Below are 27,719 nucleotides of genomic sequence, written 5' to 3'. Positions count from 1 at the left end.
ATGTTTTGTTGTTATTGTTGTTTTGCTAAAAGCTGCTATGCAGTTTCTTTGCAATCCTCAAGAAGCAGTTTTTACTGAAGAACTTCTGGACGATAAACAAGAAGTTAGAAAAGCTTAAGAGAAGAAATACCAGAAACACGAGAAAATGGGGAATAAGGAAGGAGGAAGCGGCGTGAAAGCACAGTTGACCTTGGGGAGAAAAAGAAATACTAAGATCTCAAGAAACAGTTGAGGAGAATAAAGAAGAGAGAGTAAAGACTAATACCAGCCAGCAAGTGTCTTTAATATCAGCTTCTTTGCAGTTTCCTGGACAAGTGAAGTAGAGACAAGAGGCCCAGACAGGCTGTGAGGTGGCACCTGGGTTCCCATGGGAATAGCTCTGCAGGTACAGGCAAAAGGGAGGCCTCCAAGGGGTCACAAATTTCACAGCTAATTGTGAAAAAGTCAAAGGTCTTTTTTTTTTGTTTTGTTTTGCTTTGCTTTTCATTTTATAATCCCTGGAGCTTTCAGAATAAAGCTTTGAGCATAATAAAACACTTCCCACTACAGCAGATTGTTCTGACCAGCAACAGAAGTCTTACCTCATGCTTTCTTTCCAGTGCTGAGAAGTATATGCAAAAACTGTTTGCATCTGCCCAGTCCTATAAAACATCCTTAAAAAATAACTAAGTCTTAAAGCCCACCCACTTTTTCCAGGAGTTACCATCCATGCCTTTATATGCTTTTGATCTCCTCTCAGCTCATGCATTTACAGGCCGTAAGAGTGGCCAAGAACAGCCATTCTTTTTCAGTCCTCCAGACACATGTACGGGTATTTTGGCCAATAAAGGTCACATGCAGCATTGTCAAATTCAGGCAGCTTCATAATCATTAAGCTTTCCTGGCTCCTAGGAGCTACATTTTGCTCAAGGTCAGCCAGATGATGGAAGCCACCTGGACCACTTTATTCTCCAAACACCTGGGCTTCTGCAGTCACCACAGGAAAACAAAAGCTTTGGAAAATCCTTCTACACACCATACAAAGAATAGCAGTCACTCTCTGGAAGGTCTTCAAGCAGTCATTTAAGAGCCATACACCTCAGTCTCATTGAATTTAAGACAAATCAAGACAGGGCTCCTAGCTGGAGGTGTTTTTTTGAGTATGACATTAAAGTAGCTTGGGAAGAGTGCCCTGGAAAACTCGTGGTTACAAAACTATGCAAAGAAACCCTTGAACTCGTTCTGACAGAGCAGAATCAGGCCGCACAGAGAAGTAGGAAGTCCCACCTGGCCCTCCTGCCCCTGCCCCTTACACTCTGTCCACCTCAAAATTCTAAGCATCCCTAAGTTCAAAACCAGTATTTCTGCTTTTGCTTTTTGAAAACATTTTCTAAAACCTGAAGGAATTTTTTAATAAATAACTTTGCTCTTTGGATGACACTTCATAAGCCAAATGTTAGCCTGGAGTAAGTGTTTATAGTAGAGTTTTAAGTCCTTGAACACAAAGGTTTACATATAATGGAAAGGTTGATGAGTTCTTACTGTAGCTATATTAGCAGACAGTGCTATCATAAAAAGGTGTCATTTTAACAAGAGCCCTTATAATAGCACTATAATGTAGTTAGGAAAAAATGAACTTTACAAGGTGATTGTACAATGTAACACAAATACCCATGCCAAAAAATCAAACAGGAGATCATAAAGAAAAGTATTTAGCACAGATTTTTTTCATAGGCATTTCAATTTTGTAAGCTTTCACCAACAAGAAATCCACAAATAACAATTTCTAAATTTTCCATCAATTTTAATAATTGTTACAAAAAAGCCATGTTTACTTGGAAGAAGATTATAAATGGTGTACAGCATCAATGGCAGTATTTAGAATGATGCTAAAGGAGGAGTTTTATATGTCATTTCAATTTCAGGATTTTGTTATGCATGCCAGTTATAGCATTGTATCATAATATCCCTTTACCAATTAATTTAAAAGAGGACAAATTCTGATTCCGTATCAGGAATCCCCCATATCCTGGCAAGGTATGGGGATCCTATGAGGAAATATGGGATTTTTGTAAGAGACTACACAAGAAAATCCTGCGTCAGAACAAAACAAAACAACAAAAAAACAAACAAACAAAAAAGACAGAACAAAGTGTTTCCCATGAGTCAGCAGAAAGCCAGAAGCCATAGAAGAAATAGTTTTATATAAGGGAGTCGTGGTGAAGTCTTGGTCCCCAGATCAAGCCTGAAGGTGAGCCAGCAATCTTCAGATACATCAGCACAAGTCTTCTTTCCCATTCTCTTACTTCTCTTCTGGCTGGTCCCTTCAAATCTGCATCAGAGGTCCTCTATCTAGCACAGACAGAAGTGTATTACACAGAGGGGGCTGCAGCTCTCCTGCTGAGTCCGGCTGCTGACTGATACATGCAGTCAGCACTGTGGCAGTGCAGCGTATCACCCACCACATCCTATAAAGCCTCACTAAGACCACCACTGCCATACAGCCCTGCCCAACTTTCAGGTGTTCCCACAACACAATTCTGTAGACTTTTTACCTAAAAGTGGTCTTTCCAAAAAGAAAAAGTGTCACTGCAAGTCATGAAGCTGTAAATATAAGAAAAAGCCTTGGTCCCACAGACACTTACACACCTGCTTAAATTTAAATCACTGAGTAGTCTCTTTGAGTGACAGAGAGCTTCAAACATAAAACTAAACAAAATCTGAAGTATTTGCAGGATCAAGAAATGAAGTAAAAATGTTGCTGGTCTTCTTCCCCACCATCCAAAGAAATTAAAAGCAAATCTTCCCAGTGCATAAGACTCATTGTAAAAGAAGACTACAATGTGTGGATGTTTCAATACTGCAAGAAAAGCAATACAATGCAGAAAATATCTACTTGATTTTTCTTCACCATTATTTCAAACTCAGTGTTTTCTTTTGCTTCCAATTACTTTTGCTTGCTCTGTTTCCATAGAGGGACAAACTCATAGTCTCTTTTTTGTAATGTTTGCAATAACGCAATAACATTAAAAACTCTGAAATTGCAGCTGGTTATTACTTCCTATGTTCATTTGAAAATCATTTTCTGGGAGAAGAAAATATGGTATACCCCTTGGCTGCTTAACTAACATGCCCCAGTCAAGATTGAATCTGTAATCAAATTTTCATCTCCACAAAACATACTGGGGTTCATTTATTTCTTCCACTAAGGCGATACTTTTAAAAAGAGCTGTTGAGACCTACAGCCAGCAAATGTGTACTACTGCTCACGTGAGAAGGCATCTGTATCAGAGAATCTCCATGGGGGTACAGCAACTTGGTAATGGGCTCCAAAACCTGCTAGCGTATTAGCAAAGACGGTATAACAGAATGGGAGAGTCCAGTGTGAACTCTTAATTGCCCCATTAAAAATCTATGCTTATACACACTGATTATAAGGAAAGAAGCTTCTTTAAAATACTGACAAGTATTTTAAGTAGCATGTAACATTTAATTAACTAGAAATAAATGCAAAGCTATTTTAATATACAAACACATATATTTAATAGTTATGGTTTATATAATATATAAACACATATATTTAATAGGTAGGTGTTTTAAATAACTATTTGGACAAATGCAATCTGTGCAAGGTGACAAATCCAACAATAGTTTTCCAATAATTCAGAAAAATGAACTGGAGTATTAGATGATTGATAAATACACTCTCTGTTGAAAACATGCTACAGAAAAGCATATATTCTGTTCTGTCCATCATAAAGAAAATGTTTGGTTTTTTTTTTATATTTTACCTAGGAAGTAAACATTAAATGTTGGTGTTATTGCCAAAACATCAAATTAAAATTGTTCTTAAAATGGTTCTTCTTCATGATCTGGCTCATAGTCCCTGAAGCAAGAGGCAGCAGCCATTTCCCAAGACACAAAAGCTGGTGGATTTTTTACAAAACAACCATGAATCTGTTTGAGACCTTTCTTATTGCTAAAGCCTCTTTCAGCTTGCAACCATTAATTTCAGTTTTTTTCTGTTCAGAATGCTGCATCAGCAGCTGAAGGAACGTGTGTTAAATATATAGTAACGTTTCACTGAGCCGTTTCCAGATTTCAAAAAATTTGACATAAATTCAGTACTTGATTCTGAGACAGTCTCAGCTCCTTCAACTCTTAATTTTTAAAGAATCAGAAAACCAATGAAGTCTCATATCTCACAGTGCCTCATTGACATGCTCAACCAAACTCAACCACTATTGATCAGCTCCTGTTATTGGATATTGATTTCCCTGCAAAATTAACTAATCCTCTTCAAAAAGCAGGGTAATTTGATGTACTCACCTCACAGTGCACACGTTTCCCATTAAAAACATCAGGAAGAAAGTACATGTATTTAAGAAATGAGTTGTGTTTCTTTGTGAGTGTTTGTTCCATAAAATAAATTTTTTCCGTCCCATGAAATTGAAAAACTTTATGTCTACTATACACAATGGAAAAAAATTCATTGACTTCAACATGCATTACATCAGGCCCTCTGTACTTACTTCTAGCTGTTCCAGGCACAGCTTTCCCAGTGCCTAATGTGGAATCAGTCACTTGAAATCATTCCGGGCTTTTATAACACTTCATTATGTATGATACAACTTCTTTCACAATAAATTCTTTCAAATTCAATTCCTGTTCAGAGACACAAGCTCATGATTAATTCATTATGTGTATGCAAGAACTAAACCCTTTTCTACAAAAGGTTAAAGGGGGATTTGCTGTAACTAATACCTGCAATTAAATCACCAATAATTTCTTGTAAAAATGCCAGTGGTTTATTTGAGGAAAAATGCTTATATTGAACATTATGAAAAACATTCAAAAGTACAAATTCATGTAATACGCTTTAAATACTTATTACTATGAATCTTTGAAAGCATAACAAAAAAGAACAAATCAGAATTAAAACCAGAGAAGGATGAGGAGTGCTATCACTCCAAGAAAAATAGTAAAATTCTGCAAGTAAATTGCTTTCTCATATGGCTCTATCTACACAGGACTCTACTTCAATCCACTTTTGGATGGGTTTCTTTGTGAAATAATTGTGATAAAGGTCTCATACATGTCAATAAATGAAATAGCGTTAGATCTGTGCAGTTTAAAGTATTTAAATGCTCCCATACTATCCAGATTTCAAGACGAAACTGTACTGTTATGTAATCTCATCTGTCCCTCCCTAAATGTAATTTGTCAAACCTTAAACATTGCTGCTTTCACTTTCTGCTTTCTACACTGGGTTTCAACAGATTGAAATTCAGAGTGTCTTTTTACTCCTCTAATCAGTTATTTTCTATAACCAGTTATTAAGAAATTGAAGCTGTTGCACTGTTCCTCTTCAACATATCTCTAGCTTTTAATCTTTTGCTAAATGGTAAACCTACCACTACTGCAGTCATTTAATTAACTGTTTTTCAAAACTGTGGATAGTTTGTGAATAGTTCAGTTATCCACAGCTCTCAAGGGCAGAAAGGATCATGACAAACATCCATCACAGCCTATTGCATTTTATGGGACTGCCCTTCATCACATCCTGCTTTAAATGGAGTGGTTGTGCTTGAATTAGTCCAAGGTTTTTAGGAAAAGCAAACAGCTGTATCAGTATAAAGCATATATACACTAGTATATGTATATACTAGTAAAAATAGTTGGGAACCCATACTTACCCATTTTATATGGTTTTAGGGTACTGGTTTTTAAAGTAATTTACTTTCAGGATGGTTTTATTTTATTTTATTATATTTTTATTTTAATTTCATCTGCTGTATTTCAATTCTCCAAAAGCTCATTCTGAATAATATTATTAAAATGATTGTAATAGGTGTTAAAACAGTAACTTTATCCTGTCATAAACAAGACAGGTTGTCAGAGAAGAAGATAACAATTTAAATACCACTGATGAAAGATTTCATTTTGTGATAAGTTCAATTCACTGTCATCCACCTGAGGGGATTTCAAAGTGATTAACTCCTTTCAAGACTGCTAACTAAAATGCTTCCTCCCTGGGCTATTCCCATTTTGTTTTCCCATGTGCAATGAATTCAGCAAAGTTCCACACCTGGCATGGAGGAAACAGACGTTATTTTTGAGAAAGTATCACTTTTCTATGGAGAACAATTCCTTTAGAGAGTTTTCTCATAGAAAGCAGAGATATGAACTTTGTTTAAACAGTGGTCAACTCAAAACATGGCAGATTTCTAGAGAAACCCCCAACACTCAGGTCCTTGCTGTTGTGTCCTGCTGGTCCATGGCAGTTTGAAGGACACACAACTCCTGACTGCTGGAGCAGCTATCCTTCCCTCTTGATCATCCTACCTTTAGTATATCCAGAATAAAAGCTTACGTATTTGTTCATAATATATTAAACTAAAATTCAACTATTTTATCTAAAGATTTTTAGACTTTTTTTTTTTTTACATTTGGCAAAAGCAGACATCACTTTATTTTTTTTAATTATTATTATTATTTTTAAAAGCAAAATGGAAAGACATTACATTTTCTCGTCTTATAGTACATCCTTACAGGACAGTGCAAGAATAAACACTTCATGCAGAACAGCACGGAGTATCACAGAAACTAGCTAACACAAGTATATAAATATTCAAGATGAACATTCAAAAATGTTCAAAATGCTCAAAATGAATCTGAGTTAATCATACATAAAGACTTTCTGATAATTTACCCATTTCAGGTGTGCATTTGTGTACTTACACAGAGACAAAATTACTTTTAGTATGACTACAATAAGTTTTAAGTTTACAGCAGACTGAGATTTGATTTTTGTTTGTGTACAAGATATCAAAGAATTGCTGTTCTTTTTCCTCTTGTCTTTAACTGAATGCAGGTGAGTTTTGGTGGTTGCTTTAACAGGGTGCAGTCTAAAATTTTTAAACATGACAAGTAATAGCCTACTTTTCTCTACCATCTCTTCGCCTACACACAATAAAAATTTATATTCTTTTCAAAATGTGAAGGACTCCTCCATCTTATTCTCCTCCAGCTCCCCTTACTCTTAAGCACTGATATCATATTTTCTGCTCAGAAAGAGCGGATGGAACTAGGAAAAGCATTCATTTCAAATTCTCCACACCTTGTTTACTCCTCTAAAGTTACAGCAATGGTTTATGATGTACCTGATTTCTCATTAGAACTGCAATAGTTAATTATTACGTTCTGAAGAGAGGCCAAATCTGTAGGCAACCTCAAGATCTCTGCAATACAGGAGTACAGGCTCATCTGTTGATGAATAGAGGTGGGGATGATAAAAGGCATAAAATTACTATTATATACTGAGTAAGACAAATCTGAATGCTCTACATCTGAAATTTAGTAAGAGTTTTTTTTTTAAATACAACCCAGCAATTATTTTGCTTGACTCCTGTGTTCCTCCACTATAAATTCTCTGTATATATTAACACTGCCCTCCTGGCAGGGACTTGAGCCAGCTGTTAATGGTTTTGTTGCTGGGAAAATAATTAAAAAAAAGAAAGATTGTGTGTCCTTGACGTGTCACTGGTATAAATAAATATTTTCAGAGATGAATATGAACCTAGATGCTATAATTTTTACTTGACAGATTAGGACAGCTGGGTTGAGAGCATCTGACAGCTAGATACAGTCTGATTTATAAGACTGAGTAGGGAAGCATGACAGACATATGTACTTATTAAAGATACATTTACAAAATGACCCAGTTTAATTTGACAACTCTGCTGGTTAAAGCCTCAGGAAGTCTAAAGATATTATTTTGTACATAACATCAAGGCTCTAAAGTTTCAGTATAGCTTAAAAAAGAGAGGCAAATAGTTTCCCACATTGATAAAATATAAGTACATTCATGAATGCTGTAAAACTAGCAAATTTTTTAGCAGGATAAATTACAGAAGCTGAGTGATTCCACATATTTAGTGGATGTAAAAAAATATATTTATGTATAATATATATACAATATTGCATATTGTATATTATTTTATATAATTGTAAAACTATTTTATTGTAATGTGCAATGAGAATATTTGTATACTAAGTATATATCAGGAAGTACTTTCATAGTAAATTCCTAACATCAGTATTTTTGCCATTTATGAAATTGACAGCTGGCTTGTACAAATTCAAGTTTTTATTTTTCCCCAGAAATTTATGAAAAAAAAAATAAACATGTTTCCACTACAGAAACAATGTTTTAATCTGTCTTACTTTTGAAATTCCACTTTCCCAACATGGTCTCTCACAATTCATCTAAAATTTATGTGGAAGTCAACATTTCAGAGACCCATACAAATTGTCCTTTACCGCTTCTCTGACTCCCTAAAGATTACTTACTGAAAATATATTTTCGGTGTTTCTCACTGATGTAACCAGCCTTGTAGGAGAGGAAATAACAGCACAATAATAGTCGATCAGCAGTTATTGTGTTCTTTGTACATGGTGTAGTTTCTCTGGAATTAAATAGGAGGCATTACTTTCAAAGGGACTTACATATTTTCCATATATGTTATGTGACGCCCTTCATTGGACTCAACTGTGTTAAACCAGAAGATAGGAACTTCCTATTCATTGTCATGAATGAGGTAAAGCTTTTAAGAATAAATGTAATCACAAAAGATGGCTAAGTGCTTGTGTTTTTGCTAAATTCTTACTAAATCTTCAAGTACCTCTCCTAATTTAAAGTTTCCTTGGGAGAGTAGAGAGGAGCATCAAGATTTAGGTTTGACTTTTTTTTTTTTTTGGTAGCAACACTGAACAAAAGATGTTCTGCAGAACTGTAAGTTGTCTTCCCATCCCTGTCTTTCAGATGAAATTCATCTTTTTAGAACCTACAGGCATCACCTTTCTAGTGTAAATCAGTGCAGCAGAAAAAGACTTGCATATCTTCCATGCAGATAATATGGTAAATTTGTATAAATAGTAATAGATATATCCATAAATCTTAGCAAAATTTAAAAACTTTTTACTATATTATGTGATTACAACTGAAAAAAATGTTTCTTCTTTTTGCTATCATTTTCTGTCCTAGAAAAAGAAATATAAACTGATGTTTCCTCCCTTTCCCTCTGGATTCAGATTTTTCTACTCACTTTTTCCAACTAGAATAAGTGGAAAATTTTCCTTACTGTATCTAATACAATACTGCAAAGGAAGAAAGAAACTAAAGGAAAGAAGCAGGCCAGCTGGCAAGATAAAAAGCAAATAAATTAAAAAATGTTACTGCATTATATTGCAAAAATGTTGGACAGTGTGAAGTAGCTGAATATAAACCACATATAATAATTGTTTTAAAGATAAAACTCAACACTATGTTACTTACCCATACAAAGTGACAGTCTCATCTTAATTTTCTGCAGTCCAGCTTTTCTTCACTCATTTAAGTTTCTCACTTGAAATGCTTATCATTCTTGTTTTACCCTAGGAAAATCCTTCACACTTTTGCTTCTCATCTTTCTTACTGACAACAAAGTAGATTCTAAAAGCTTAAAGAATTGTTGCGCACCAATAGACCATAAATAAACTAATAACTCTGATAAACAAGGAAAGAAAGCACTGCACAAGGAATCTGATCTATCAAACAAAGAAAAAATGGCAAGAAGTAAAGAAATGCAATGCCAACACTTTCTCTGAAATAAATTTCTTTATTTTCTCCAAAGTGTGACATTAATTTGTAGACAGGCATTTGGAGAAGTCATTCCTAATAAGTAGACCCACTCATCCAGAGCAAGCTTCTGAAGAATTTCTTAAAAAAAAATAAAACAACAAAAAAAAAACCCAAAACCAGACAAAATTATATATTTTTGCTTCATATATATGAACTCTTGGGCCCAGTCCCAGTGTGTTTACAATACATCAGAATGACTCCAGTGCGTACTAAGGTGATAATAACGATGCTTATTGTATTTGAAAACATTATTTTCCATGGGCAAAAATTAGCACATCATTTGTATTGTGTGAAAAGAAAAGACCAAATACTTTCCATCAAGTCTGTAGCCAGTTACAAGAAGAAAGAAGGTTTTCAAGGAGGTGATTATAACTTATTAAAAATTTCAGACATATAAAAGTTTAATCAGCTGAACAGACTTTCTAATGCATAGTTCATTAATGAAAGGCTTACTTTTTCTTGTAATAACAATAAGTTTATGTGAATTAAGATCTTTGACCTCAATTGATGAGAGTAAAATTCATAGTTACGAATGTAAAATACAGAAAAATTAAAAAAACAAAAACAAAAAAAAACCCACCAACTTTGCAGCTCTTAAAATGAGAATTAAATATCCTTTATTCTGTTGTGCTATATCCAGGCTCAGACCCCATTTCAATAGATCTGCTACACTTTAAAAGCCAGCCTTTAATAGAAGGTTTTGTAATATGTTAAGAGGATACAAGCTGCGGCATGCAGTTAAGTCTTTTGAGTAACTACCCTTATCACTGATTTTCCCCAAATCATTGCCCTTTGTGTTTTCAAGCCACCATAAAACGCTGATAAGTTTTTAGATACTATGTTAAAAGTCACTACTTTTAACACAGCTAACTGTTAGAAAAAATTTGATGCCAGATCCAGTCTATATATAGTGAAAAGCCCATCCTCTTGTTTTCTTAATTTTGGATGAAACACACAAAAATTAAGCTTTAAATGGAAATACATTTTCAAATTCAAGTGGAAAAGAAGCTTATGTCATTCTGTAATCACTTCTTAGTGTGTGCTATTACTCTTGTTGAAATAGATGGCGAGGATACAACACTAAGGTTCTGCACATGATTAACATTTTATTCTTCCTGTAACTTGCTATAAACCTCATATGAACTTGCAAGTTGGCAACAGCATGGTAAGAGTTAGGTGCCAATCTGTATGAGACATTTTTTCCAAACAGAATCACCTTCCTTGGATGTAGTTTCCTTTCCCTCTCTCTTCCTCTTTTCTCCTTCTGATCCCCACTATCTAGTTGGATGCTTCATCTGTACTAGGGACTTCAAGAATTCATCCTAGACTTAAAATACTCCTGTAAGAGATTTTTCAAACTTTTGTCTCTAGCCTTGCTCTTTTTGCTGAGAAATACTGCAGAAAACATACCAGATATTGCAATCTTGTCAACCATGATGCAGAATGAGATCTATAGGTTCCAGAAGTGTAAGTGTGTCTCATAGTATCCAGGCATTTTCAGTCATGGCTCTATGTGCCACACTAGCAGGTAACTCTGGAGGTTCAATGTCCAAAGAATCAGTCTAGTTGGCCTCTTAGTCTTGAAGGAAGCTTTTCAGCTCTCATGACTGTGAGCTGGAACAACATCTTTACTCAAATATTGTGAACATACTCAGTGGAACATCCCAAAGTCCTGACTATAGGCCATATTTTGCATATCCACTGAGGGATTTTTAATACCTCAGACAAAGGGTCTGCCTTGTACAGGACTTGGAAATGAAAGGGAAATGAAAGCCTGAAGAGTTTTTCTACAAATAGTCAGCTTTTTTTAATTTAAGATAATGTGACGGTATTTTCCCACAAAGCTCTTTCAGACACTAGTTAACCTAGATACAGGTAAAACAAAGAACGGGAGCTGAGCTTGTTAAAATCCTACAGGTCTACTGCCAACATTGCCTCCTACTATACTATTTGGGGATCATCTCTGATTTATGATTAATGAAAACAAGCTTTTGTTTTTTAAGGCTTTTTTTTTTTTTATCTGTTAGGAGGAAGAAGTATGGTTTGGCCAAATCACTTCCTTGTTAACATGCTTTCATTCTTGTAGTGAACTCATTCCCATTACATCCAGCAGGTGAAAAATGAATGCGTGCACAGCAGCATGATGTGAAATCTCTACAGCATACGGAAACAGCTAGACATTTCAACTCGTTGCTGATAAATTTGTTTCTTTGAAAACATGGAACGTACTTTAAAAATATCAATGTGATGCCTCAGTGAACATCCCTATATTGAAAAGCAGAGCAACAATACAATTCTGGTCGCAAACAAATGGCCTGACAAAGTCCAAATACAGACAATCAAGGCCCTGTTCTGCCTTCAGATTCACAAGACTGATAGCTGTGGAAGGCCCCCCATGCACCCCAGGGAATAATTGGCCTTTAATTTATAAAACCTTTAGGTCCATTTTATTCTGATGATGAAAGCTCTTCCCTTCTCCTGCTACCAACCCAATTTGCCAGATTACATTTTGCTCAGAAAAGAGAATAGCTCTATCTGCATTACTAGAAATGGTGGGAAGAGAGAAACACTGAAAAATAAGCTAACTTGCTCAAAGCTATTAGCAGTTGCAAAGAATAGCTACTCTCAGACATAGAGTTCAATGTGATGCAGCTTTTCAAGCCACTCTGTGAGTTGCTTGGACTCTGGACATTGTACACTGATGATACAGAAAGAAAGGGAAAAAACACTGAATTAAAATAGAAGTTTGAGAAAGTCATAGAACAGGTTATCTATGGAAGCATTTAAAGACATGACTGGTGACAGATCTGAATAACATCAGAAAAAGAAGATAACAAAAGGTAAGAGAAGAAATATCATCTTCAGTACCATTAAGTAATAGGGCAAGAATTCTATTTGCTCTGCAAAACCAAGCACTTGTAAATCAGGAGATGACGCGTATCAGAATTTAGGTGAGGCATACCTGTCAACTTGAATTTTGAATTTACTAAATATAGGAAAATGACTGAAATTGCTATAGTTGTTGTATTGTTATACCTCCACATTTGTTCATCCTGGATTTAAAATTAGCACTGAAAGACCTTGTTTACAATTGTCCTTTCTTTCATTTTGCTTATGGTTCAGAGTTTTACATGCCCAAATATTACGAAAATGTTCACAAAATACAAGGTGAGTGAATTCATAAGTATTGGTGAAGTAAGCAGCAATTTTAAAAAGTATGCTGAGAAAGAATATACGTAATAAGTCTTTCATACTTTCAGTACAGTTTCACTTCACAAAGATGTGTTAGGCTTCTTTGATGACCATCGATCTAAAAATTTAGCTTCAAATAGTATCTAAATGTTTGGTAAGAAGATATGCACCACAAGAGAGAAGGACTATGACACTGCAATATTCATCAGTATTCTAATGTGTTTTAAAATGCTTCTGACACCTTTTAACAATGAAAGCATATTTATATTGCATATTTATATTGAACTAAAATGGCATGAGGAATTGGATTATGGTTATCGTTGATCATAGAATGGCCTAGGTTGAAAAGGACAACAACGATCATCTAGTTTCAACCCTCCTGCTATGTGTAGGATCGCCAACCACTAGACCAGGCTGCCCAGAGCCACATCCAGCCTGGCCTTGAATGTCTCCAGGGATGGGGCATCCACAACCTTCTCGGGCAAACTGTTCCAGTGCATCACCACCCTCTGAGTGAAAAACTTCCTCCTAATATATAATCTAAACCTCCCCTGGCTCAATCTAAAACCATTCCCCCTTTTCCTATCACTATCCACCCTTGTAAACAGCTATTTCCCCTCCTGTTTATACACTCCCTTCAAGTACTGGAAGGTCACAACGAGGTCTCCCTGGAACCTTCTCTTCTCCAAGCTAAACAAGCCCAGCTCTCTCAACCTGTCCTCATAGGAGAGGTGCTCCAGCCCTCTGATCATCTTAGTGGCCTTCCTCCAGACCCATTCCAAGAGCTCCACGTCCTTCCTGTACTGGGGGCCCCAGGCCTGGATGCAGTGCTCCAGACGAGGCCTCACAAGAACTGAGTAGAGGGGGACAATCACCTCCCTCTCCCTGCTGAGCCCCCCTTTTTTAAACACAGCTTAGAACACAGTTGGCCTTCTGGGCTGCAGGCGCACACTGCTGGCTAACGTCCAACTGCTCGTCTACCAGGACCCCAAAGTCCTTCTCTGCAGGGCTGCTCTCCAGGAGCTCTTCTCCCAGTTTATATAAATACCTGGGCCCCAGACCAAGTGCAGCACCCTGCACTTGGCCTTATTGAACCTCATTAAGTTTTCATGGGCCCACTTCTCCAGCCTGTCCAGGTCCTTCTGGATGGCTTCCTTTCCTTCTAGTGTATCGACTGTACCGCTCAGCTTGGTGTCATTTGCAAACTTGCTGAGGTTGCACTCGATGCCATTGTCTGTGCCATTGATGAAGATGTTGAAGAGCATGGGTCCCAAGACCAACCCCTGAGGGACACCATTTGTGACTGGCCTCCACCCTGACACAGAACCATTGATCACAACCCTTTGGCTGCATCCAGCCAACCAATTCCTAATCCATCGAACCGTCCATCCTTCAAATCCACACCTCTCCAATTTAGAGAGAAGGATGTGGCAAGGAACCATGTCAAAGGCCTTGCAGAAGTCCAGGTAGATGACAGCCACTGCCCTTCCTCCTGTCCACTCCATCATAGAAGCCACCAGATTGCTTAGGCAAGATCTGCCCTTGGAGAAGCCATGCTGGCTGTCTTGAATCATCTCTTTGTCTCATAAGTGCCTTAACATAGTTTCTAGGAGGATTTGCTCCATGATCTTCCTAGGCACAGAGCTGAGGCTCACCAGCCTGTAGTTCCCTGGGTCTTTTCTCCCTTTCTTAAAAATAGGAGTAACGGCTTCCCTTTTTCCAGTCACTGGAGACTTTACCAGCCAGCCATGATTTTTCAAATATGATGGAGAGTGACTCGGCAACCACATCAGCCATCTCTTTCAGAACCCTAGATATCATCTGGCCCCATGGACTTATACATGTTCAATTTCATGAGGAGGACTTGGACTTGTTCCACTGTTACAGTGGGACAGAAACCACTCCTCACCTAGAGGCTCATGGTCCTGGCAGACACAGGAAGTCTGACCACTTGTGAAGACTGAGGCAAAGCACTCCCTGCATACCTCAGATTTTTTTTTATTTTTTATTTTATTTTATTTTTTTTTATTGTCTGAGGAAGCCAGCTCCCCATTACCTTTCATTAGAAAGGGAGTCCTCTCCTTGGCCTGTCTCCTCCTGCCTATGTATCCGTAGAAACCCTTTTTATCTTTCACATCCCTCGCCAAGTTCAGCTCCATCTGTGCCTTGGCTTCCCTAATCCTATCTCTGCACAGACAGACAACCACCCTGTATTCCTCCCAGGTTACACAACCCTGCTTCCACTTGCTGTGCATTTATTACCTGGACCAGGAAGTTGTCCTTGACAGACTCCAAGAATCTCTTGGATTGTCTGCTACCTATCATGCCATTAATTTCTAATTCTACAAGCAAAACGTGACAACAAGTGTAAACAGAAACTACATTTTGTGGAACTGTAATTGTAAACATAAACAAGCACACCCCAAACCAATGTTTGTAAGAGCAGTAATGGTATTCTGTTCTCTCAGCACTATCTGTTAAAAAAAATAGAAGTTTGTCCTTAAACTTGAAAACATTTTTAAGAATTATCCTTAAGAAAATTGGATGTGAATGAATAAGCAGGAAAAAAAATAAATACAAAAACAAAAGGACTATCTGCTAAAACTGGGCTACTAGACAGTTTCATGGCAGAATTATCTAGGTATTAGTTGCTCTACCACAAACTATATTCCTATTGCAACCACAAAATTTAACACATTAATAAAAACAACCAATCGATGTAACAACAGCAGTTGGTTATCTGTAAAGTTCAACACTTAATCATAATTAAGTCAGGAAAAGCTGACATGTCCAAGTATAAGAAATCATACAAAGACAACATAGCAAGTAACCAGTCATTCCTAAATCATCAATTTGGCCAAGTCTGGCACTGACTTCAATTACTTCTCTTTAAGTTTTCTTGAAAAAAAAAAAAAGAAAAAAAAAGATTAATTCATTTTCCATACAGCTTTTCCAGTTATCAAATTAAGATTTAAGCTAAATCCATGAGTGCAATGATAGTTTAATTACATTAAACCACATAAAATTCACAATGAGGAAGAGTGTTTGTGCAGATAACTACTTGACTACAAAACACTAAATATATTAATAAAACTAGTGCATTTTCTTTCTCCTGAAATATTATGCTGCTATTGTAACACCTACTCTTGCTTGGTAGGTGGGTATAAAGAAAACAGAAAATTTACAGCCTTGTATACAATTTCTTTTCCTAGGGCACCAGGTGCTTTAAATGCCACCAGAAGGATGCTCTAGGCAATGCCATGCTGTCTAACATGGCTTGGCATAGATTAGCTCAAAGCCTTTGTGTCTTTGCAGACTTTGATTAAGGGCCACTGTTAGAACTCCTATGGGTTTTTACTCAATCCAGTGTAGCATAGGGAGTGGTTTTTTTCCTTTATCACAGTTGCCAAAAATATGCCAGTTAAGATAATTACATTTCAATTTAAATTGGTAATTTAATGGAAATTTTAAACCATGATGTAGGGCAGGATACATACTTCCAGTCCAAACCCACAACAATAGATGTTGTCTTTTGCAGATGATTTAACAGTTTAGACCTGTTTTTGGTTCTCCATGAGAAGAGACAGTTTTAGGACTCCCCATAGTTTTACAGGATTTTCTTCAATCTGTTTTAAGCATTGCCTTCATTTTTAAGCAGCAGAGCAACCAAAGGATCTGCATGTGTTTTTTGTTTGTTTTAATATAGCAGTATCACCTGTCTGCTATTACATACTTCATTAACTGTCTTCATGAATCATAATAAATGAAAAAAATTCCTCTTAACAATATTTGCTCCTTTTGGGAGGACAAGAAGAACTGTCTGCCACTTCTCTGTTGTTTTCACTATTTGTTTCAGAGCTGACACAGAAGCCTGGCAGTTGCAACATACTGTAAGGGGAATCAGTTTCCTTTGTTTGGAGCGCAGTGTGTACCGTCATTTACATAATAAAATCCTCACACAAATAACAGATGGTGAAGAGGCACTCATGTTGCCACATGTTGGAAGCATGATAAAGTTCCTGGATGAACTTGTTTGTCTTACTTTTGCCTAGAGATGTCTTCCAGCTATTAAATCTCGCAGGTTAGTCAGCTGGTGAAAGGTTTTAAGATGGACAAAAATCTGTCACTAGAATTTTCCTTTTTCCAGAAGGAGGAAAAAGCTGTATCCTGATAGAAATGCTCAATTAATTGAAATGTTTTACAGCACCATGAAGAACAAATCACAGTCTCTCTATTTTATCATATAATCATAGAATCTTTAGAGTCGGAAGGGACCTTTAAAGGTCATCCAGTTCATTCCCTTTCAATGAACAGGGACATCCTCAGCTGAATCAGGTTGCCCAGAGTCTTACCCAGCCTTGAAAGTCTCCAGAGTTGGGGCATCAACCATAACACTAGGTAACCTGTTGCAGTGCCTCACCACCCTCACTGTAAAAGACTTTTTTCCTTATATACAACCTAAATCTACCCTCTTTAAGCTTGAAGCGATTTCCCTTTTTTCTATCATCATGGACCCTACTAAAGAGTCTTTCCCCTTCCTTTCTGTAGCTCCCCTTTAGATACTGAAAGGCCGTTATGAGGGCACCTTCAGATCCTTCTCTTCTTCAAGCTGAACAGTCCCAGCTCTCTCAGCCTGTCCTCATAGGAAAGGTACTCCATGCCTTGGATCATTTTGTGGCCCCCCTCTGGATGCACCCCAACAAGTCTATGTCTCTTCTGTACTGAGGACTCTAAGCCTGGATGCAATACTCCAGGTAAGGCCTCTCCAGCAAAGAGTAGGGATGCAGGATCACCTCCCTCACCCTGCTAAAATGGCTCACTGTAGAAGACAGCAAATCCCTCTGAGTCTAAGCTGTTTTCTCACTTTTTTAATTCTTTTCTGAGCAGAAGTTGGGGATAGAGAGAGCAATGCTAATGTTGTATATTAGTAATATCAGTTCTTGGATACGTTACCATTAATTCTATGTGCAAATTAAGTGCCAAAAAAACAAACGTCTGTCACATGGAATAACAGCCTTACAGCCTGTGTACAGTGCAATGAAATAAGATCACACTACACTCCCTAATTAGAGCTAATGGATCTGTTTCTGATGCCACTTACACTGATTTTATGGTCAGATAATCCATGTTGTCATCTCCAGTAGAGCTTCTCTTGAATATGAATCAGCACCCTGGATGAAGAGGCATTTAAATGAGTAGTCAGTCAAGTCTCTTTAGATGCACTTATTTCTCCTCAGATGCACACTTCCACACTGCTTTCAAGACAAACTATGCTGCAGTTTCAATACAGGTGTTGGGATTGGGAGTACAGGCAAAATATAGGTGTTTCATCACTTGTTTTATCTGAAATATGGCATTTTGTACAGCTGTGCAAATAGAACAACTACTGTACTTCAGCATCTACAGAAAGATCAAGAGGAAATAATTTTATAACATAATTCTGTCCTCACCATGTGATGTTTTTTTTTTTATGAACACTTTGAGTAGACTTTATATCCAGCTCATTTACCTCCTCTTTGCTAGAAATTTAGCCTACTAACTTCAGAAATCTAGTTTTCAGTTCAACAATATCTGCTTTTCCATATTTAGCAACTTGGATTGGAAGGGCATCCTATATTTTATGAACACCAAGACAGTGAATCTTTCATCTGGCTCTGTGATGGGCAAGCAGATTGAGAAAATCTGTGTTCTTACTTAGGAGCTCCCCATTTTGGGGAACCCATGGGGCATGGGCTCAGAGACTAATCTCATCTGTGGATATGATGGTGTCCAGAAAGCACCTCAGCACATCAGGGTGACCTTTCATCCTGCCCCATTTTTCTTTGGATACCAACATGCCTAACAGCTCTAAATCACTAACCTTGAAGCTGCTGAGGTGGTGTACACAAAACCCTTCTTGTCAAGAAAACCTCCTAATGCAGATTCCTGCTTCCTTCCCATTCTCTGGATTTAGCACTGCTGCTCAAAAATTGCTAGATCATAAACTTTTGTTTTGTGTTTCTCTTATTAACTGTTCCAGACATAGAAAGTCTGTCTAACAGAGCTGTTAATTAATTATGTAACATATTTGAGGGAGTACTCCATAAGTAAAAAAAAGACATATTAAAACAAAAGAAATAAAACTCGCATCCCAAACCTAAACTGAGCCAAAACTCAAAAATAAAGTCAGTACACTGTAATGATTTTGAGCTCACATACAGAATGTTAATCTGATGTGATGTTTTTTTCTCCTTAAATGTTTGGTTAGCTCCGATTAACTTGTATTTGTACCACACAAAGCTTGCCCATAAGGTAAGAATATTTTGAATTACCAGGTTATTAGTTAGTACAGTTTTAAGAACTGCAGGCCTGATTACTTCAAAGCATGGAGCCCTGACAGTCAGCAGCCCTTCTTCTTTTAGAAAACTTCCTCTTACAGAAACTTCCACATTAATAGTAACTTGTTACTTTCCAGATATCTGGGAAGAACACATGGCTGCTATATTTCAAAATCATCATGCCCCACAGGAATATTATGCATTAATGCACCAACATTAAACAGTTAATATGAAGTCACTTGAATTTCATGTCATAACATAAAGGCAAAGTGAGCATATTCAGAATCACGCACTTGCAAAGTTGCATAAAGATACAGACAACAAATGAAATATAAATTTTCTTCATATGTTTTTACATCAAAGTCAAATCCTAAAGGCATCTGTCTCTAGATATGCTTTACTCAGCCCTGATGATATCACCAGGATCTTACTGCTCTGTATCAAGTTTACGCATATTCAGGTTATATTCACAAGAGGGAACATTCCACTCAGGGATTCCCACTGAGTTTCCTCATGTAGAAAGATAATGTTCTGTTTTCAACTTTCTCCAAGTTTTCTTCCTCACCATTCCCCAGACTGGACAAACCCAGAAACCCAAAGATTGAGAAGGGCTGAAAAACATCATCAGGGGGATTTCTTTAGAAAACTTAAAAAAGGACTGCAGTTATTTCTCTTGTGGGAATCTACATCTGACTGACAATAAAAATATGCTATTTTCTTTTCTGTTTGTTCTGCATAAATTAGAGCTTTAAAGGTACAGCTGTCCATCATGCATTTTAATTATGACAAGTACAATTCTTATGAACAATATAACTCTATAATTATTAATATTTATCAAACAAACAATACTGGGACTAGACTGTGGATGTAAAACACTCCACAATAGACATGGGCTTCTCAAGCTAAAAATAACAATTAAAACTCTACCTCAGATCTAGCCAGATAGAAACAGTATGCTTGAATAACTAAAACCAAAAGTGAGCAAGAATGAAGACTTTAAAGGATGGAGAAGTAGAAGCTCACTCAGTATTTAAACAGAACTTTGAGGGTTTTAAGAAAACAGCAAAAGAAAGTATTTAAAGCAGCATTAGTGAGTGAACAAAATGGGTCAGCTGTTTAGATAAACACTTTGTTCTGAAAAGAAGCAAGGTAAAGCAATTGCAAAATTTGCACTTATTCTCATTTTTATTATCCAGAAACATTGTCAATCATAACTTTTCATGGTATTTTGTTTTTCGAGTTCTAGACAACAAGGAAGAATGAAAATTAAGCAAGACTGCCTTAAAACATTATCTAATTTTATAGAAATTAGGGTACCTAGGCCAATATACAGTTGTCAAGGCAGGCTTCCTCCACTAGCAGAAAGCAATATGTTGCCCTGAACTCAATGATCATGGATGTATATGTCACATTAATTCTTTGCTGATGAAAACCCCTTTCCATTATAGACCATGTTTATATCAGACCCTTTATTTTTTTTCTCTTTTGAGCTGATTTTTGTAATAGATGCCCTTATTTCTCATTACCTCCATTTAAAAACCCTAACTAACACTGTTTCAGCTTCTTATTACTCTCAGTTTTAAAGGTTTTCCTTGAATTTAAATTAAGTTGTTTTTCTTTTTAGATATTTTCTTTTTAGATACTCACATACTGTCTAGTGCTCCTCTACTTTGGCTTTTCTCTGATGACACAGAACAACCAAACAGTATTTTGCTATAATGTATTCCTACTTAAATTTTTTTTCAATCCCAAATCACATGGATCTATTCTTACAAGTTTTTTCTCCCTAATGTCATTTTCAATACTTCTAATTCTAGGTAAGGACTTTCTTTGCTTAAAATTCTATGCTGATCTATATGATGCAGGAAAAAAACAATTTTAAATGCTAGCTTATGACAAACACAGTTGCACTGATGTGTCTCCTGGAGTTTTCCATTCTGCTAATGTCAACAAATGCAAGTTATGGCAGAGTATAAGCCAGCAGAATTTTTTATTTTTTGATGATATTTGGAAATATTAAAGGAAAAATAATTATCATCACTATTTGGCCTACAAATAGCTCACTTATCTGTTGTAAATTTTGGCTAGTTGATTTCTACTACTGCTCCCTTTTTCATATAACCAGCTCTTCAAGCTTTTCCCTCTGATTATAAAAGACTCAGATATTTGCTAATGTCAGAGAAGAAACAGAGGACAATAGGGAAAAGTGCAAGCACTCAGGAAAAAAACATGAAAAAATACCCCTTGAATCAGCTTTCACCCACGTTCTTAATCTTCCCTGTTCAGTTCTTTCTAAAACACATAAATATCTGAAGCAAAACCTAATCAAAGTCTATGTTTGACTGCTGCTGAAGGCATTCTCCCAGGGGACCAGGACCTATTCCCATTTTTGTGAATTGCAAAGAAACAATTTCAAAATGGGAGATCAGATAGATACCGCCAGCAGACACCTTCACACTCTCACAGGCATGGGAAATCAGAAGTATAAAAATGGATCCAGGGGGAAAAAAAAAAAAAAAAGAGCTTAAATCAGGATCCCTCACTTCCTAGCTGTTGGCTAGGCTATAAACTGAATTTAAAATACGTTAGAAAAAAAAAATCTTTGTCTAGAGGCATTTCCAAATACTGGCTAAGCAAGTAAATGGAGACAATGGTTGGTGAGTACAAGCATCTTAGAGGAAGCCTTAACACTGAGCAGACTCCAGGCATTGTCACTCCAAGTCTAAACTGCTGACTAGAAGAGCTTTATGGCTCTATTCTTCTCTTGAGTTTTGGCAAGCTGTCTAAAAAATTTAATGTAGAGAGTTAACCCTTGACATGCAACAGTGCAGCCTTGCCAGTTAACTATGTCTGTCTGTATATTAAACACCTAGGTGTTACTGAAATGCAACCTATTCTTAAAGCTGATTCCAGCATAGTTCAATGTAAGCAATATGGCTGGTGCCCAAGATTGGCTTACACCTCACATTCAAGTCTATTACAGTTCTAAAACAGCACAAGCCAGTTTTATCTGTCTGCCCAGAGAGGTTTTGGATGCCCCAACCCTGGAGGTGTTCAAGGCCAGATTGGATGGGGCCCTGGGCAGCCTGGTCTAGCATTAAATGAGAAGGTTGTTGGCCCTGCATGTGGTACAGGGGTTGGAGCTTCATGATCCTTGAGGTCCCTTCCAACCCTGGCAATTCTGTGATTCTGTTTGCTGCATATGCACAATCCCAGTGTGTTCTGATCCTCAGCTGACCTGTGCTGAGTGAGGTTTGAGGACACTCACAACCCAGAGTCCCTAAGAATGAAGGTGCTCAGCAGCAATTTATGACAAGGAGTGCCAATGGTTTCCAAATAAAAAGTATTTCCATCTTGTCATTTGGAAGACCTAAAACACATAAGTATTACTAAAACTTAGTAATACATCACATAATGAATTGCATCATGTAATATAATTACAAGAGTTTTAGTTTGCTCTTCACACACTTTTCCTAGTGTGTACTTTTCAGATATTTACAGATGTTGCAGAGATGCCTCACCCGATCCATAAAAATAAACTTGGAAGGGGGGTAGCCATCCTACATCTGTGTCCCACTTCCCCTGAGAAAGGCTGAAGAGATGGCCCTAAGCTACAAGAGTATAGATCTGTGCCTCTTGCTCTGTGCTTCCACTAACTGAATTCAGAGTTTGGCTATTTGCCTGTGAACACTCTGATGGCAGCACTACATTCAGACCTTCCTCAGTTGGCTAAGCTGACTTTTTGTGTCCTGGGATCCTATTCTACCAGCAGAATCCTTAGGTTTAAACGTCCAGCACTCACACATTGGGCTAATCTCATCATCACTGTTCTAAAAGAATTGAAACAGGTATTGAGCTGTGTCTGCGTATAGATAAATGAAAAGCCCCACTCAGATAATAATCATTTTACAGAGTAACGCAATTGCAGAAAGCAAAATGCTCATGCAATCTCTTTTTGGGAGTCTTCGAATTCAAAAAAAAACACAAAAGTAAGGCAACTGTCTAGGACAATTAGGAGACTTTGTTTCATAGAATCATAGAGTATCCTGTGTCGGAAAGAACCCATAAGGATCATCGGATCCACCTTCTGGTTCTACACAGGACCACTCCAAAATCAGACCATATGACTGAGAGCAATGACCAAACACTCCTTGAACTCTGGCAGCCCTGGGCTGTGACCACTACCCTGGGGAGCTTGTTCAACCACCCTCATGTGAAGAGCCTTTCCCTAATCCCAGCCCTTGTTTTATGCCCTTTTATTTCCATCTGTATTAGGGCAGCAATACACAGCCTTGAGTAAATTGTGCCTGTGAGTTGGATTTCTCCATCTTTGAATGGGTTTTTGGTTGTTATATTTTATTTTGTAAAGCACTAAGATCTACAAATACAAGAGGTAGTATCATTGTTCCACAATTTTATCTTGACAAGCTTAAAATGAATTCTGCCATGCCAGTGGCGCTGCTATTTGGTTGTTTATCATGCACATTTTCATCATTCAGGAACAGATGTACTTTCTGGATAGTCTTCAAGATTGTTTTACAGAGAACTTGAGATTATTTTGTTTTAATTTTATTTCTTTTGTTGCTTATTTTCTTTAAGCATTTTATCCTCAGGGACTTGGCTAAGCTGTGACCATTAAAAAATTATACAGCAATATGTAGTTTCTGTTTTCCATTTAAGCTAAATTTTACACAAATAAATCTCAAAGGATTGAATATACCTTCCCCATTTTTCTGACTGACTTCCTATGAATGCTGCTTTCTGTCTGGGCAATGTCCCTCCCCTCCGCAGAACAATTATTAAAACCAAATGTTGCCTGAACTATGGATCATGTTTGCCTTGCTCCTAGAATTAGGAGCATAGTGATTTCCTTACCTTCCTGTTTGTCCAAGTTCTGTCATCAGGTTTACACAAACAAGTCAGGCAGACTTTCCTGAGGCCAAGGAAATGATGACAAGAAGAAAGCAGAGCAAATGAAAGTTGCAGAAAGACTGACCTATTCCAAAAAACCCCAGCAAATTTCTCAAATCTCCATTTCAAAGAGGACCAAACTACTAACATAAACCCAATCTATCAAAAGTATTCTTAATCTAGGTCACGATCTTGTTTTCTGCCCCCTTACTCCTTTACTGTTATTAAAGGTAGAGTACTTCAAAATTGACGTATTTTTAAGTTTTGAAACAGACTCAGACTTCAGAAGGTTATGGCTGAAACCAGTCACAACTTGCAAAGAAAAATGCTGTGATCAGCTGCAGAAAAAAAAAAGAGGCAAAAGGATTTCAAAATTGCTTCAGAATAGAGTCATAAAGTCACTACAGGAGAGACTTCCAGAACTGTGCAAGAGTAGCATATATGTAGGTCCCATTACATTTTATAGGCACTGTATATCTGTGTTGTCTTAGCTGTTCTGAAAAAAAAAAACAACCAACCACAACACCTCAGTCAGCATGATTAATGCCTAATAACATAATACTGAATTTATTGCTTAATTTAGACTCTCTGTGCAGACTGAAGCATTCTTTTTGAATTCTAAAAGCTTCTAGAGTAGTTTCAAATACAGATCTTAAGAAAATAAATCTTATTTCAGAAACAATTCCTTCTATTCCTCAAGTATTAAGCATAGAGCCAGAAAGAGACTTAAGACCTAGTGTATTCTGACATACTGCATCTACAAACAGTAGACTAAGAGTCAGCCTGGGAATATTTTGGTAAGCCCAGGAAGCAACACTGGCAGTGAAGCAAAGAAATCTAACCTATTCCTATTTAATGCTGCATTTCTAGAGGCAACTTTCAGGTAATTGATAATCTATTCTTTACATTTGTAGTTCTACCTCTGGGTTTAAACAGTCCCAAAAGCTGGCTAAGATGGGTAAAGACAACCTTCCCAGCAGGACCCAAAGAAGTCTTGTCTCCACATAGTCTGTTCCAAAGTACAGAAGCACACCTTAGCAACACATAGAGAATTTCTGAACATTCTGCATGAGTATGTTGGCAGGTTCTCCCAGCCCTGCACAAACCAAATTCCCATGACAGATCATAACAGGATCATTGCTCTACAATACAGAATAAGAAGTCCCACAATCCCCAGTACATATAACAAGATACACCATCTAATAAAATTGCCTGGATAGATCTTGCCTGAACGTTGGTCACAGAGGTGAAGTTACAAATGGATACCATAACTTATTAATACACCATTCCATGCAAAGCCAGTAACACGCTTAAAGAGGTATGACTTTCACAAGGCTCGTGTATTTCAACCACAGCTACAGGGCAAATTGTTTATTAGTATGTATACCTTGCATACTAATTAGTAAATGCCATAACACCAGCAAGATACCTATTAATGGATTAAATTCTAGAATGCTGATGTGTCTAGTTTTTCTATTCAAAAGAATACACGTTTTTTTTACACAAGAATGAATGCAAAAATAGGCTTGAGATTTATATAATGGTATAAGCTCTCCTTGTTATCTTACAAATATACAAATTTATTGTTTTGACTTAAGTAAATATGTTCTTAAATAATAATTGTTACTATAAATAATGCAAGAGAGAGGATACTCTTTGGAATCTCAAAGATACAGTTAGATTTCACCAACGTATTCCAGACTAATGTCTCCCAAAAATACAATAAGAGGAATACTTTTTTATTTTCTGATTGGTACTAAGAAAGAGTTCTTAAATCCTCACATCAAGAAAAAAGCTTGCAAAACTATGTAAGTACAGAACATGGATGTAAGTCTTGTCTCATTTCAAGAGGATGTTCATAGGAAAAACGCATAAGTGACTTTCAGTTCAGTAATATCTCCCTGCCACTGTTTGTAACAAAGCCTTTAATACAGTACCACCTTCAGGACAACATACACTTTTCTCTGAAGCAACAGATGCATAGCAGAAGATTCACAAACTTCATACCCTGATCTACATTATCCCTCTTCTGGTTCTCAACGTTCAAAGCAAGTTCTGGCAAAGAACCGGCCAAAACATTAGCTAATGAATCTGTTGAATTTATTGTCTGTGATCTACCACCAAAACCAAAAGAGAAACAACTACTTGTGAGAAGGGAATGAAACAGAAATAAAAGTTGAAGCCAAATGAGAAAAATGAGGAAGCTGTATAAAGGAGAAACTATGCTACAGAAGAATTTAAGGCTGAGAGACCTGGGATTGTTCAATCTGTAGAAGAAAAAACTAAGGGCGTCTTATCAATGCTTATAAGTACCAAAATGGTGGGTGTACAATCAATGAAAGTACAGATGTTATAGTTATGAGGTATACCAGAGAGCTTGGCTACATAGTTGCTACACCAAAGCAGAAAAGATAGGACGCTTACCCATATCCTGGGCTCACTTGTGAAACTCCAGCGGAGTGGATCCTTTCCTCCTGGTAGTCAGCTCTCAGACAAATAGGTTTAGGAGAGGTGGGGCCAGGCTCCGCCCCTTCTGGTAGCACAGGTGAATTGCCTTCACCTGTGCTCCTGTGACTGACTCATTGCTCGCCTCAGGTGATCAATCAGAGGTTCAGGTCGTTATTCAGCAGTTCCCATACAGATGGGTGTCAAGTGGATGGGGCCAGGCTCTTTTCAGTGGTGTCCAGTGATAGGATAAGGGGCAATGGGCACTAACCGGAGCGTAGGAATTTCCATATGAATATGAGAAAGAACTTAATTGAGGGTGACAGAGCACTGGAATGGGTTGCTTAGAGAGGTGGTACAGTCACCTTCTATGAGAGATTCAACGCCTACTTGGACACCTACCTGTGTGATCTGCTGTAGGTAACCTGCTTTAGCAGGGCAATTGGACTGGATGATGTTCAGAGGTTCCTTCCAAACCCTACCATTCTGTGCTTCTGTGATTTAGCATCTTGAAATATGTCCACCCAAAAATATGGAGAGAATCTTTATTAATTCCTTCCAGTTAATTCTAATAGATTTCACCTCATCTCTTTTTTTTCCTATATAAAATGTGTAAATCTAAAGTAAAAATTGTACTGACATTTTTAGGTGTTCGCTGTACTGTTCTTAATTCTGCACATTGTAGGCTCACTTGTACGTACATACAGACAACAGCAGCAGAATTAAACATCAGATGTCAAACAACATTTAAAGTATACACTTAAAAATTATCCCCCATCTTCCCCATTCATCCTCCTTTTTCCTTACAAGCCACCTTTTTTTTTCATTTTTTTCCTTTCCCCCCTTATTTTCCTCTATCTTTTGTCAGTCTTTTCTCCTTCTCCTAAATCTTTTCTTCAATCTCATTCTCTTTTGCCTTTCAAATTAGCTTTTAGCTAATGTGTTCTCAATACTTTTTGGATAAATGCAAACTGAATTGATACCACAGGCACTGGCCACTTCTATTGTGTCACTTATTCTTTGCTAGTGCCTGCAATAATGTACTGTGTTCACATTATATCCAATACATATATATATATATATATATATATATTGTTTCAGCTAATAGAAAGCAATTTCATATTGATTACAGAAGCTTTAAATGCATCTTTACTGGGGAAAAAAGAAAAAGCAATGTAATAAAGAGTAAATAT

At 37.1% G+C, this 27,719-nt stretch overlaps 1 long non-coding RNA gene across 2 annotated transcripts; it reads right to left on the bottom strand.

Moving 5' to 3' along the window:
• On the bottom strand, nucleotides 1–26,544 carry LOC149919906 (uncharacterized). 2 transcript variants are annotated; one of them, XR_016458838.1, is made up of 6 exons: nucleotides 26,506–26,544; nucleotides 24,046–24,103; nucleotides 17,955–18,024; nucleotides 8,332–8,447; nucleotides 4,512–4,644; nucleotides 1–2,331 (listed from the first exon to the last, which is right to left on the bottom strand). It is a non-coding gene; the product is annotated as an uncharacterized LOC149919906 (long non-coding RNA). The 2 variants fall into 2 exon arrangements; XR_016458841.1 differs by lacking the exon at nucleotides 8,332–8,447.
• Between the last annotated feature and the right edge of the window lie 1,175 nt (nucleotides 26,545–27,719).

The sequence above is a fragment of the Phasianus colchicus genome, chromosome 1, assembly GCF_987193195.1.
Source record: "Phasianus colchicus chromosome 1, bPhaCol1.hap1.1, whole genome shotgun sequence".
Lineage (NCBI taxonomy): Eukaryota > Metazoa > Chordata > Aves > Galliformes > Phasianidae > Phasianus > Phasianus colchicus.
The sequence above is the reverse complement of the archived record's forward strand: the minus strand, read 5'-3'. Positions and strand labels throughout refer to the sequence as shown.